At 47.9% G+C, this 14,176-nt stretch overlaps 1 protein-coding gene across 1 annotated transcript in view; it reads right to left on the bottom strand.

Annotated features, from left to right (window-relative positions):
* Window positions 1-14,176, bottom strand: part of LOC133226207 (mitochondrial import inner membrane translocase subunit TIM16-like) — a 137,591-nt gene that overhangs the window by 38,741 nt on the left and 84,674 nt on the right. The gene's annotated exons all lie outside the window — the stretch shown is intronic.

Genomic DNA, 14,176 nt, shown 5'->3' with positions numbered 1-14,176 from the left:
TTCCAGCTTTCATTTAGTGGTTCGAAGGACAGTGAAAAGGGTCTGAAGGAGACATCTGACTTGTTAATACCCTTCCTTAGTAAGCTTCAGATTGTGATGCCAAGATTGTTCAGAATCCTTGCTCCCAAAAAGAAGCTCCCACTAGGTTTGTTACTGGTAGACTCCCATCCTGCTCCTCCTCTTGATCTTTTGGGTGAAAGAGTCCCTCTACGCTAATCAGCTCAGTCGTTTTCTGTCATTACCAAGTTCTGTGGAAACCTACAGTGTGTATGCAGGAGAGAACACTCCTGTTAGCTCTGCACAGGCTGGGAAAGACCTAGTGCTGCCTCCTGAAAGACTGAAGTTTTAATTGAGTGTTATATTCTGGATATTTTTATTTCACTTTCCTTTTATCACGATTTTTCTCCATTGAATTCAAGAAGCAGGTTAAATACGTGTAAGTAGTAATCAAGAAATGCCTGTGATGCTTGTATTTATTTCAAGTATGAATAAAATTTGTCTTAGAGGGCAAGAAGTGGTCTGAAGTTGTGTCCATTATTTCCTGCTCTGCCTTCTGATTTGTTTTCATCAGGAGGAGTTTAACCCCATGGCATGTAAACACAATCAGCGTGTCCCTCTAAGGCAGCATCTGAGTGGGCAATGTTTGTAGCATCCTCTAAGGAAGATGCTTTATCTTGGTCACATTCACAGCAACCTCCATTTGCAAATCTTGGTGGATCAGGAACTACCATGCTGTATCAGTTTTGAGTCCCAGGTTCATTTTACTACTTGGTAGGTCTGGGTTGTGCTGTTTTCTGGAATAGAACTCTGACTGCCCGTCCAAAATACTCTGTGACTGCTTTCCTTTCTCAGAGACTGAGTTAGAGAAAATATTTTACAGTGCAATATCTGGGCAAATGCTTATCTTACTTGCACATATCTTTTTATGCCACTAAGTATACATATTTATAGAGTTGAATTTACTTCCCTTCTAAGAGGTGAAGCTTTTGTCAGCTGTAATGATTAGCTTTTGTTTGACATTCATAATATTGTACTGCATGGCTTACCTGGTGGAGCTGTGTGAAACTATTTATGGGGGTTCTGAAATGTGACAACCCACTTTTTTAGACTTCACAAACCGCCTTCACGAGATGGAAGAATATGGCAAGGAAACGGCTGGCTGGAACAACAGCCTGTGATAATGCTGGTGTAGCTGGGAGGAGGGATGCTCTTTAGAAGTCTGTGGGTTTTATTGTATGCTGTCAAAGGAAAACTAACAGACATCATGGATGTTGATCCTGTCTGCCTCTGGAAACAGCATAAATATTGGAGAAAAATACATTGAAACCTATTTAGTCCATCCACAGTCAGAAAGGCTCAAGGGAGACGGCCCAAATGGCCCATTCCTTATTTTCTTACCTTAATAAATAGCAGGATCTCCCTTTCTGACAAACTTCTGCATCCTTGCTGATATGTGCGACATTCGTTATGAGCTTTAGTTTGAATCCTGATAACCTCTAGGTGAACAAATTCATGTTATTGGTGTAAAACCAACAAATTCTGACTTCTGTTCACAGACTACCAGGTAAACATTAGAAAATACTTTGGAGGATTGATACTCCTTCATGGCTTTTAAAATCAGAGGAGTGTCATGATTCTTATTTCGCCTTTCCAGGAAAGAAGAACACAAGGGTTATCTTTGATGTCTCTTTGAAGCCACAGGAGCTGAGTAAGTGGTGCATTCTCCTCACTTCCTCAGGGCAGCCAGGTTTGTTTTGTGTTCTGTGTTTTCATCCTTCTGAAATTGCAGTTCAGATTATTCATGTTGCTGACACCATTTTATATCCCAGATGAGCAGATAAAATAAGCAAGTAAGCAGCAGAAGATCCTTTCATGTGACTTGGACCTCAAGAGGGAAGATAAAAACCTGAGCAGGAATCCTTGGCTCCCATGGGATCAGGATTTTACTGTCAGTCTTTAAGGCTGTCTCATTTGTGTGGCCTTTTACACTGAAAGCAATGCAGTCTACCACTTACTTGGTGAAACGTCTGCCACCAGGAGGTGGCTTCACTCAAATATACGTTTTGGTAAGATGAAGACAAACTTGAAATTTATTGCTCATTCCATTCATAACCAGAAGTTCTCCTGGGCTTGCCAAGCTGCTGAATCAGCCTGGGTACCTCACCCTCGAGTCAGCAAAGCCTGAAATAGAAACTAGTGCCCTTTCCGAAGAGAGGAAGCACCACTGTTATCTGCAGATACAGACGCATCTAACCTGCTCTGGTGACTATGAACACCCATTGAAGGAACTTGCATGACACTCTCCTTTAAAAAGAAAAGAAGGGAAGGCAGGAAAGCATTTTCTTACTTGAAATGTGAGCAATAATATTGCTATGAATGTCTGGGTGTGGAAGCACTAAGGAATAAACAGCAGGAGTACTGTACAAGTGGCAGTTGTTTATCTCATCCAGCCCAACACAAGCTCCCAGTGCACCTACTTGCAGCTTCTCAGGACATTGAAAATAGGGAGACTACACCCAGGAAAAAGCGAAGTCTTAAGCCTTTAAGAAATGATGGCTAGAAGACAGAGGGAAAGCTATAAAACACTGACTGGAGATCACCTGCAGTGGTGCTCATCCAGGATTCCCAAAGTAGAGTCAAGTAACTCTTGCTGCCATGCTGTAACTCTGCTCTATAGCACAGCATGAAATAGTAAAAAACAGTGCAAATGACCACCGGTTGCAGTCAAGTAGCGGGAAGTGACACTGTCAAGTCATCAGCAGGACTTCCATGAGCAGGTGGAAGGCAGTGAAAAGGCATGTAAAAGTAGTCTGGATGTGATATAAATTAGGGAGGAGTTTCTGCGGCTCAAGTCAGGCCAAGAAATAGAAAAGTAATCACAGTATTAGTTCACCCGTTCTTCCTTGCTCGAGTTGCTCAGCTTTTTATCTTGCAGATGTAGTACCAGTAATTTTTAGCATCCCGCACAACGACACCTGTTAAAAATAAAGTCTCAGGGACATGTCAAGCGGATACTTGTTGTGTGCCACCTTGCCAGGAATGCTCCTGGTTTTCCCTCCACATGTGCTGCAGGTCTCGCACTCTTCCTGCTCCAAGTAAAGGACTGCCACTGGCACTTTCTGTTAGAAGTCCTCTGAAATAGCTCTACCTTCCATAAAGAGTGGGTTGTCCTGATGGGCAAACAAAAAAACAGTAATCCCTTTTGAACCGTGAGCAGATGAGAGATGACACCATTACCAGGCTGAGGGGAAGGAAAACACCCTTTGCCTTGGGGAGAGTCCGAGTGTATTTTACTTTCTCTGGAAACTTCTCCTCTGTTTTCTCCGAAAGAAGGGCTGGATGCCCATGTGCTGTCCTGTGCCACAATGAACCTGCTCGCATCTCACCATGAAGGTCTGGTACGTGCTCCTTTACCTGCACAACATCACGGCTGATGTAATCTTGAAAAATACAGTGTATTAAGCCAATGCTTTGGATAAACAGAAAACAAAACCTTTCTATTCTGTTCTCAGAGCTCCCTTATTTAGACAACCTGTCCTCATACTGCAGTATCTGTGGGAAGGTCCTGATGGGAAGGGGAGCAGCAAAAGGACCCTCATAACTAAACTGTTCTAAACCAGGCTAACTATTCAGAACTAAGCAATTTACATAACCATGCAGGCAAGTCTCATTCTAGGGTGACACTTGGCATGGCATTTCCCTGCAGTACTATGGAGGAAACGGTAGAGATTTGGAAAAACTGTCATTTCTGCAATGGGTGTGAGGGTTGCAACATGATTTTACCATTTTCTAACTTTTACAACAGTACAATTGCAAATTCCAGCATATTTTATATCTAATGTTTTGGATTATTCAAGTGAAAAGAGGTGGAGATGAGAATTTACTGGCACAATTACAGGCTTATGCAGTCATCTCGTGCACACGCCACAGGTTTGGAAGAAAGACCTGCTGCAAATCCACAGAAAACCCTAGCTGGGGGACTGTAAGTGCCACAAGGAATTACACAATGTAAAGTGTAGTGAAGCATTTGCTGTGTGCGCACCAAGCCCTCTTTAAAATTAGGTTTCTGAGGATAAGAGAATTGCTGTGGCATTGTTGTGACTTGATCCCTTGTCTCAGTTGATGTGTGACAGAAAGATGACACCAGCGCTTCTGAGCTGGGAGTGGGTCTGGTGAGAGCTGTTCGAGCTGAGTGTATCCCTGAATAGAGCTGAGCTGCATCCCTGAATAGATTCTCCTTCCCTGGCCCAGGCTGTCACAGTGTATTTTAGCTACAAATCTGTTATTCTGTGCTGTGGGAGCCAGAATCATTTTAAAAACTAACCCAACCCAACCAGTAATACAAGATTTTTGGTGATCTTCTCTTCCCCCCTCCCTCCCCCAAATGGGCAGAAGAGAGCATCCTTCTCAGCTAGATCTGAGATTTCACCTGCATGACAGCAACACTGATGCTCTCTAGGAATATAGATGACCCCCACTACCCAAACCAGAGCCCCCTGCTACATTAGTGTGGTGACTGAAATTGGGGAGGCCTAATGCAGTGCACTAATCCTACTGCTAGGTGATATATTTAGCATTTGTATTCATTAAAAACTGATGTCATTCTAAACCAGTTGTTACTGACTTCTCACTTTATGACTGAAAGATTTTATTTACACTTCACAAAGGAAAGGCTGCAGTGAAAGATTATTGTTGGGGCTTCAGAATCAAGTACTTAAAAAACACAAAAAGATTACATTCATTTTAGCATTTTTAACACTCTCAAACTCTCAAAGCTTTATGCTTCCAGAGTATTCAGGACTTTTGCAATGCTATTGATGGACCATGAGTGCAAAAGGAGCAGTGAACGCCTTCCAAACATTCATGTTTAAAACAGAGACTGAATACATGTTTCTGCCATGTGCCCAGTTCTGTTTCCAGGGAACAAGATGGGAAGAAAATCGTTCTGAAAACATGAATGCACTCACTTTGGCAGAGATAGCTACTGTATCTCCTTAGCCATCTTTACCTGTGTTAACTGCCCTGACAACTGTGGTGTGGTATGGGAATAAAAAGTGAAGTAGCTCAGGTCTGGATTCTGTTGTTTGTGGACAAGTACATGAAATACATTTTGATAGGGGTAAGCGAAAGCATACCCTTCTGCAGCAAAGGAGGCAGGGGTACTGAAAACACAGCAAATGTTTGTTAAGAAGCGGCCTGGGGAACAGCAAAACACTGGCATATAGAATGATATGGAAGATTGCAGAGGGAGAATGATACAATCCAGCAATTACTGGCTAGATGCAATCAGGATTTAGGAACGATGCCCTAATCCTTCTATAAACCTGGAATTTCCTTGAATGGGGTGATAGGAGTACCGCAGTCACACTTGATAAGCAAAAATCAAACGACCCCCATGCTTCATGGCCCGAGCTAAACTCCTAATGACACAGTCAGAAAAAACCATAACCCATCACAGGCTTTTCAGCCATTCCCAGCAAAGTTTTCCTCCAAGCTGCAGCTTTCAGAGGCTCGGTATGATTTATACCTATGAGACCTGCTCAGAGGTTATGTTTTGGTAGGTTCAGAGAGATGCATTATTTACCAAAGGATATCTTGAAGAGGGAATTTGGTGCAGATGGAATTGGCTGCTGTGCTCCTATATGTGACCCCCTCTTGTCACCACATACCTGTCCCACATATTGTATGTTAATTTGGGGAATTATTTCCTAGAACACTTAGAAAACAAAACAAAGAGCTGGAATTGGTTCTCGGTATTTCTTCAGTCCAAATAAACAAACCAACGAGCAGATTGTGTGTTTCTTATGTGTTTAGTCCAAACATCTTGGTTATTAATACTGAACTCCTGCCTGCCTGGAGAACCTGCTCAGGAATAAGCTACAAAGCTGAAGCATGGCTGAAAAAAAAAAATTTAAAATCTATTAAAAACATATTAGAAAAACCCTTCTCCACCATCTTCAGCTGATGTTTCTGCAAGGCAGCGAACGCAACCTCTCCCTGCAGTGACAGGACATGCTGTGTGGCAGCAGGGATGTGCCATTGCATTGGTGTGTAGCAAGTGTGAAGTGCCAGTGGCTGACTGGTGTATTCGTGCCTCTCTCAAGGGCTCTGTCTTTCACAACCAGACCTGGTCCACTGTGAGGATCACTGGAGGATATTACACGCTCCTGCAAATCCTTGCAGTGGTTTCAGGAGGCAGAGGTGTGTGTGACAGAGAGAAAAGGCTCCAGCTATAAACAAAGTGGGTTCTGAGGAGCAGATTCATTGTGCTCAGTGGGATTCTCCTGTCTGCCCATTTCTCCTCTTTTACCATCCTCATTTCAGTTCATTTCTCAGGTTTGATTATCTGGAAGAGCAGGGAAAATATTCTATTCCCCTTTTATGGTTGTAATACATATTTATTAAATCCCATTTTATTATAACCCAAACAATGATTGCCATGTGTTAATTTTTTATCTGGCCATTTCAGCTCTTAACAAAGGAACTGCCCTTAATCTGGATCACTCACCTCCTTTTCTTGCTGTGTTTGGTTCAAAGTCAAGGCACATACCATATTCTTTTAAAGGCAGTTTGTCTTGAATTGAGATGTGTTTATTTTTAACTCCATTTTTCATCCTGTCCTGTCTCACCTTTACAGCAGGCTGTGTAGACCAGGAGGCACCAAGTGCATTCACTTTGCTGAAGCCTCGAACCTCTTCTTACAAGCCAGAAATGCAGGCATGGCTGTCAGAGAGATGATCGTCTTCCTAGCCTCAGCAAGGCTTCAAACTATCCCACAACGCATCTTCTTCCCCTAAACTAGCAGCGTGCTTCACTACCCATGGAAATTTGAGCAACAGGGACTCTCTGCCTTGAATCTTTCCCAGCAAGACGGTGCATAGTAGCAATGATTGGGTAGGTGGATGTCTCTGTCTCTCACAGAACAGAGCTTCAGGTGGTATCTTCCTGGAGCCCACCATTTCTGCACCACTTCAGCATCCTGCAAGGGGATGAACACGTGGAGTTTTGGGGCTAAGGTCTTACTTGAATTATCTATTAGGCTGAAAAGAGAACACCCCTTTCGTAGGAATAAATGATGGCCCCAGTGCCTAAGGATGCTCGGCAGGGGTGTTCTGGGCTCGCTGGGCTGCCCCATCCATCTCCTGCTGTGCAGCATCTCAAAACTGTAAAACACCTCAGTCCAAAAGATCTCCCTTTTTTAAAGCCTGAAATCTTACAGAAAGTAAGGAGAGGCAAGCAGGGCTGAAGAAACCTCTTAGTAGACTGTAAATGCTGTATTTAGTGTTGCTGCTGTGTAGGAAGAGCTCAGAGTTTTATTTAGCAAAAGCAGCCAACCCTACTGGACTGTAGTGTTGGAGGACTTCAATGTACAGCAAATACTAACTGCCTTTAATTAGCTTCATTTACACAATTGGTGTCAATGTTGAGCACTCTAAACTGAAAGGGCAGAATGTCCTCAGTGGGAAAGGTGTCTTTTGAAGCCTAACAATTTAAACTCAGGCAGGGTGGGTTTTGCTCAGACTGCCTGGGGAGAAAAATCACCTTTAGCTCAGCAAACCAGGAAGGATTCCCAGCCCACAGCCAAATTTGTCAAGAAACTAACGAAAATGGAGGATTATAGCTTAAACTGTTTTGCAGCCCTGGCCTCGATCCTGCAGACACTTTCCACATGCACCTAGCTTTATACCCATGCTTGGTTTTGCTGACCTGCATGGGGTTTATCACACCTGTAGGTATAAGTATGCGCCTGAGTGTTTACAGAGCGGAGCTGAGACCCGAGCATTTGTTATCAAAAAACTGACACTATGTTGAGATTTCTGTAATTGGCTTACTGAGATTCTTCATATTAGGGAATAAAAAGGTTAGAAATTCAGGAATTAAGATTCCTCAGGCAGTCTCAGACCTGCTCCCTCGGGTGAATAGGAGCTTGTGTTGTGCCGGATCACAGTAGCGGGCCCTGAAACTTAAGCGGCAGCTATTAAAAAGCCCCACAAAGAAACAAAAACCAAAACGACACCTTTATATATTTTGAATCTACTGCTCATAGGATGGAATTGCCTGACTTTCCTTCTGCTCTCTAACATGTATCACAGCTAAAAAAAGTATGTTTGGACACTAGCCGAGACTGAAAGGTTTCTCCTCATCAATAGGAAGCAACTGATTGGGAAAAACGTATTTTCATATAATTTTTTTTCCATCTATTTCTTTTATACCTTGGGAGTATTTTGTACCTGCTGCCAAGCATCCCTGAAACAGGAATAAATCACCTCTGCAAACTGCAGTCCTGCTGTTCCTGTGCAGAAGGCAAACTGCCACTGAGCACACTCGCATCAGGGAATTTTGTGTATATGTAGAAGACAATGATGTTTGCAAGTGGGGCAGGGTGAAAAGAAAAGCCATTCATTGGCACTGTGGTCCTGGCAAAATATTTCCCTTCTCTGCTGCACCAGCAGAGCCCATGGATGCAGCTGGAGCCCTGGCCCCACTGCTGCTGTTGCTTTTTGTCGTCCAGCATCGAGTAAAGGCAGGGTATTCCCTGCATTTCACCCCAGCCCCATTGCTCACCATCACCACCTGCCATGTCCCCAGCCAGCCAGTCCCAGCTATACCTGAATGTCGGCAGCATGCTTTGTGCTCCCTCCCCATCCATCCTGGTCCTCCAATTGAGCCAGCTTCCTACATGGCTCTGAAAAGCCAGCTTTGCCTCTGAGGATGCTTCTCACGTGATCATTATCACACTCGCCCTAATATTTTCAGTGCAGTATTCCTGGCACCAGTATCATACATGCCACAGGGATTATTTTTCCTTGCTGCCCATTTTTATCTCCAGCTCCCTCACTGCAAGCCTTATCTAGGCTCTTTGGCCTTTCGCTGGGCAACGTCAGGGCTTTGAGGACCTACTGCTGAAGGGACAGAGATGCTGGCCACGCTGTACTAGCCTGCCACAGTTGGCATACCTGGCTCTGCATTGCTACCGCTCCCATCTGTCATTCCTGGCATTCCCTAGATTTTCAGCGCTGCTTCTGGCCCTGTTGCCATCCTGTCAGTACCTGGGGAGAGGCAGAGGAAGGTCCCCTTTTAGCCTCCATTGCCGCGGCTCCTCTCAGTGTCCTCTGGGAAAGGCTGACCCATTGCAAGCCCATGGTATCCTGCCTTTACCTTCACCAGGAAAGAATTGCAGCCAGAATAACCCAGGCAGACAGTACTATGGAGACCCTGTCCTGGGATGCAATGAACCCTGTTCTGCTTTGCCCTACGATCACGGTTGTGGGCACAGCTCTGCTGCAGACCTTAGGGCTCCCGTAGCCAAGGCTGGCTCTTTGGCAGCGCTGGGCTGGGACCTGGGCACCTCTTCAGTGTTTCCACAGGGCCCAGCACTGCTCATCACGGTGTGAGCAGGTACTGGGAGCACCCTGTGCCTGGCAGCCTGGTGGGGGGGGGAGCTCCACGATTGATTTTACTGGGGCGTGCTGTGCTCATGTACCCGGCTTCCCTGATAACTCCCCTCCCTGCCAGAGCTTCAGCATTTTGCTTTGACCAGGTACAGCCTGCACCCTGTGCTGGCTGCAAAAGAGCAACTAAGGACATCAGTGATCAACGAGGTGAGCAAGTACAGCCTTGATTTTGGCCGGGGTTGGGGCTGCAGCTGCAGCTGACATAAGATTTCCATGGGTTGCAGTGGGTCAGAGGCAGCTGGGGCTCCCTTCCTCCCCGTTCAAGCTCCTGTTGCTGGGAGCTGCAGGCAGGATAAAGGAGAAAAAGCAGCGTACGGGTCATGAGAGGAGGGAAAACAGAAGCAGCTCGGCCAGCTGAAGAGGAAACAGTGGGACACAGATGTCTGTGGAAAGCTGAAGCCACTTAGAGAGGATGCGTTTATTCGGATTTCCTTCCACTGTGGCTTAATTGCAATGTTTTTTAATGACAGGTAGGACAGGAGCTGGGCTTCTGCCTAAGCACTTCTCCATCCTGCAGAGACGCGCTGAATTTAATATTAACAACAATTAATCACAGCTACCAGGAAGCACCCGGCAGCATTCCCTGCCCCGGGAGTGCTTGGTTCACATGCTCAGCCCCATTAATTCCCATCTTCAGGCAAATGGCACTGGAAAGTCACAAGGAAGCTCACCACCAGCTCACCCTCCTGTGTTCCATTTTGTCTCCTTGTGCCCCAAAGGGCTGCTTGGATAATTTCAGCTCCCTGCAGGCTGGCTGAAGTACACTGGATCTCAGGTTGCTCCAAGCCCTCTCCAACATGGCCTTGAACACTGCCAGGGACGGAGCAGCCACAGCTTCTCTGGACAACCTGAGATGCCATGTCCACCGGGGTCTTCCATTTGCAGCACAGGGCATTTTAGGTGCAAGGTTTGGAGGGGCTTTGGCCCTGGCATTGAATACATGGGTACAGCAGGGGACAGGCTGGACAGGGATGGTCTCCACCTTGTCTTTCCCTGCAACATGCAGTGTGGTGCCTGGAAAAATGTGTTGCAAATGAGCCACTGGAATATTGGATATTTTCACCTGTGAAATGCAGAGATGCCACCAAAGAGTTGAGGTTAGGAAGGGCAATCAAAGGGGATCGTAAACCTCTGGGCTTGTGTTTGAATATTGGCAATGCCACTGTCAGCTTTGGGAGACCTTTGGGGAATCTGCTCAAGGCCCACTTTGATGGGAACACCCTGGGCACAGGAAGGACCCAGCCGCCACTGAGCTCTCGGCAGCACCAGCGGCTCTTCCCCACCATGACTCTAAGAGAAATATTGTCTTTTCCACCCAAGAGATGGAGCAGAGCTGCAGCCAGCACCACGTCTCAGTGGAATCAGTTTTCGCTCTGCCAGGAGTGTTACCGGCTCATGATTCACATCTTTACAGCAGCTTTGGAAAGAAACTGTGCTGCTTGCCAGGCAGACCTTCACACACATCAGGATGCCACAGTTTTTCCAGACTTTCCAAAGGAAGCCATGGCCAAGTGAGACATTCCTTCTGCTCTTCCAGCTTTCTTGGAACAACCTTCTCTGATCAGTGAGTGAGATAGACAGTTGGAAAAACAGACAGGCAGACAGGCCAGGCAGTAGGGTTATAATAGGTAGTTTGCATGACCCCCAGCTTTCAGTAGGATGGTGCCTCCATCCACCTCATGATGGGTGACTGGTGAGAGCCCCTCCTGCTCCCCATGGTCCTCAACCCCCTGTTCTCCCCCGTGATCCCCAGACCCCTGCCCTCTGCTGTGGTTCCCAATCCCCTGCTCTCTGCTGTGGTCCCCAGTCCCCTGCCCTCCACTGCAGACCCAGAGCCAGGTGCAGCGCAGGCTCTGCTTTGCAGCACAGCTCCTGCCTGCCTGGGTGCTTTGCTGCCTGGGAAAGCACGGAGGCCACTTCCAGGCAGGGCATCCCTGCAGGGCTCTCCCCGGAGCAGCAGCCAGAGCAGGCGGGATGCAATGCAAAGCTGGAGGGAGGCGAAGCAGGCACAGTGCAGAGCATCCCCGCGTGCTGCAGCCCACCTCACCGCCAAGGCGCACGGTGCTGCCAGCGAGGCTGAGTCACGGGCACTGTGCCTGCCGTGGCGCGTGGGCCCCCAGCCGTGACTCAGCCCCATGGCTGCCAGCGCTTGGCCACCCTGCGGCTCCCACTTCTCCCCAGAGCTTTGTGCCACAGCCCCCGTGGGTGAATCAGAGATGGCTTCGTGCGGGTCCCTCAGGGACGAGGGAAGGGTTGGTTTTTCTCTCATGGCAGGGGCTTCTGGGAGGGGAGGAGGAAGAGGGGGAGCACACAAAAAAAGAGCATCTCCTGGTGCGACTGGGAGCAATAATCTGTCCCACCAGGAAAGATCATGCTGCACTGGAGCGCAAAGCAAAGGAGCTGGGGGTCACCCTGCTCCTTTGTGCCTATGGCTCAGGAAGCCGGGTTGGCAAAAGCAACCAAATGGCTCAGGTATGGCCAGCAGGTCCTGTGCAGGGATGGGTAGGAGGCTGGGGTGTGGGGAAGGAGGTGGGAGCTCCTGCCTCACTCCCTGCAGCTGCACTCCCTTGGACATCCCACCCCCGGCACCCACACCAGCAGGAGAAACACAACAAGCATCCCCAGGGAGTGTGTTTGGGAAATACCAGGTTTTATTAGACAGGTTGATGTTCAAGCTGACAGTTTTATCCCAATGCACACAATCACGAGCATCTACGTGGGGCTATGTCCCAGCTCCCTCCTTCCTGTGATGCTCTAAGGCAAGACGCTCAGCCCCCCAGTGCCACAGGCGTAGGGCCTTGGGGTTTCTTGGCAAAATGAAAAGGTCTTCCTGCTCCCCATTTTTGCTTTCAGATTCCCAGAACTCTCCTAAGAAAGCCTGGAGAGAGCTGGGCTAGGGACTGCGATCCTCTTGGGACTTGGTGCCACTTGGATCCACAGAAAGAGAAAGCATCTTGGTGTTAGCATCTCCCAGAGCCAGCATGGAGCTGGGTCAGCATGTGCCACAGGGAGCAAAAACCAGCCCCAGCCTCAGACCACCACTGCCATCACTTTGGAAAGAGAATCCTGACGTACATTATCATGGGGGGAAACAGGGTTTGGCTGTCACAGAGGAGCCCCAGCCAGGACATGGGCACCAGGGTTTGTACAGGGCATGCAGGTGCTGAAGGGAAGAGGAAGGGAGGAGAGGAGGCAATGAGTGCTGGAGGATAACGCAAAAGAAAAGAAGGAGTGAGGAGAACAAGGGGGGCAGCCTGAGAGCAGAGCAATGATGTCTTCAGGTTCCAGGCCATAAGGGAGAGTCAGAGCTCATTTCTGGGATGGGAGACTCTACCCCTGGGTGCCCCAGAGTTCGTGGGCTTTGGGGGGACAGGGCAGCAAGGAAAGAGGCGGAACTTGCAAATAGAAACATTCAATGATCTTTGCTTGCAGTGACAGTGATGTGCAGTGTGACGGCAGGAACAGTGACAGCATAGCCCATTCTGTTGTTGGTGTTTCTATTCCATCAGCTCTTAATGGAGAGCACGCAGACAGGCCCAGCGGAGGAGAGTGAGAGGCAAGGAGGAGTGGGTGAGACAGAGAGGGATGCTGATGAGCAACAGGATCATGTACAAGAAAGAAGAAGGAACAGCAGTGGAGGGGGCAGCAGCTCTGGGGCAGGTCTGAGACCTCATGGCACTGACTCAGGAGCACAATGATTCTCTCTGGGCTGCTCTGCCTGCTGCTTTCTCTGATACTCTACTTCCCTTCCCTTGGACCTCCAGTCCCCTTCATGCTGCAGGCAAAATCGCACTGCATGAGCCATGCCTTTCCCATGCTTGGGTGTAGATTTGTGTCTGGTTCAAATGCAGAGTTCTACCTCGAAGCAGAGGCAAGGAGCATGGGAGTCCCTGGACAGCATCCCTCAAATTCACCTGGACTCAAGGGGACGTCTTCTTCACAGCACCCGGCCTCAATGCCAGGGAACATGGAGCTCCTATGGACCTTCTGCCTTTGCTCATGTCCTTTTGGGCACGTGGAGGCAAGGGGCACAGCCCTTCACACCCTTCTCGTCACAACACAGCCTTCCATTCCCAGCTTTCTCTTTCCCTCTTTCATCCCTTTTTCATTTTTCTTGCCTTAGCCAGCACCTCCACACTTTTGTGCTCCAGAGGCTCCTGAAGAGCACCCTTAGCTGCAGTTGTTTGACAAGAGGAAGCAGAAAGGATGTTCAGCAGGTCATTGGTGGGCTCGAAAGTGCCATTCTCCATCCAGAGCAACATCTACCTCTTGGTCAGTTCATGTGTGGCTCAGCAGCCAGCTGTGCTGTCCATGAGGGCCAAGTGATGAGGCCATGCCTAATCCCCTGGCTTTCACTGGCAGGTTTCAAGGCCAGCTGTCCACAGGGAACCTCCCCCTGCTCAGATGCTTCCAGAGCAATACTCCTCCCAGGACTGAGCACTGATGCACAGACGTGAGCCAACAAATGGCTAAAATGGGGGAAGTTTGATGAACAAGCCACAGAAACCTGCCTGGATTGTCCTAGGGAGAACAGAGCAACAGATGGGATAGTGACCCCCTGTTCCTGCCTCCCTCCAGAGAGCACAAAACCATGAGGATCTGAGGGACTGAGAAAACAGACACATGGACTTGAACAAGGTCAAACTGCCAAACTTTTGATCCTCAGAGCCCTGCTGACTGCAGGCTTGACTTGCCAGCCTGGGTTTTTCAAGTTAATGGCA

This window comes from Neopsephotus bourkii, unplaced genomic scaffold (genome assembly GCF_033783945.1).
Source record: "Neopsephotus bourkii isolate Nb327-2 ecotype Australia unplaced genomic scaffold, CSIRO-AGI_Nbou_v1 NB_1770, whole genome shotgun sequence".
Classification (NCBI taxonomy): Eukaryota; Metazoa; Chordata; class Aves; order Psittaciformes; family Psittacidae; genus Neopsephotus; species Neopsephotus bourkii.
This window is presented reverse-complemented; position numbering and strand designations above follow the sequence as displayed.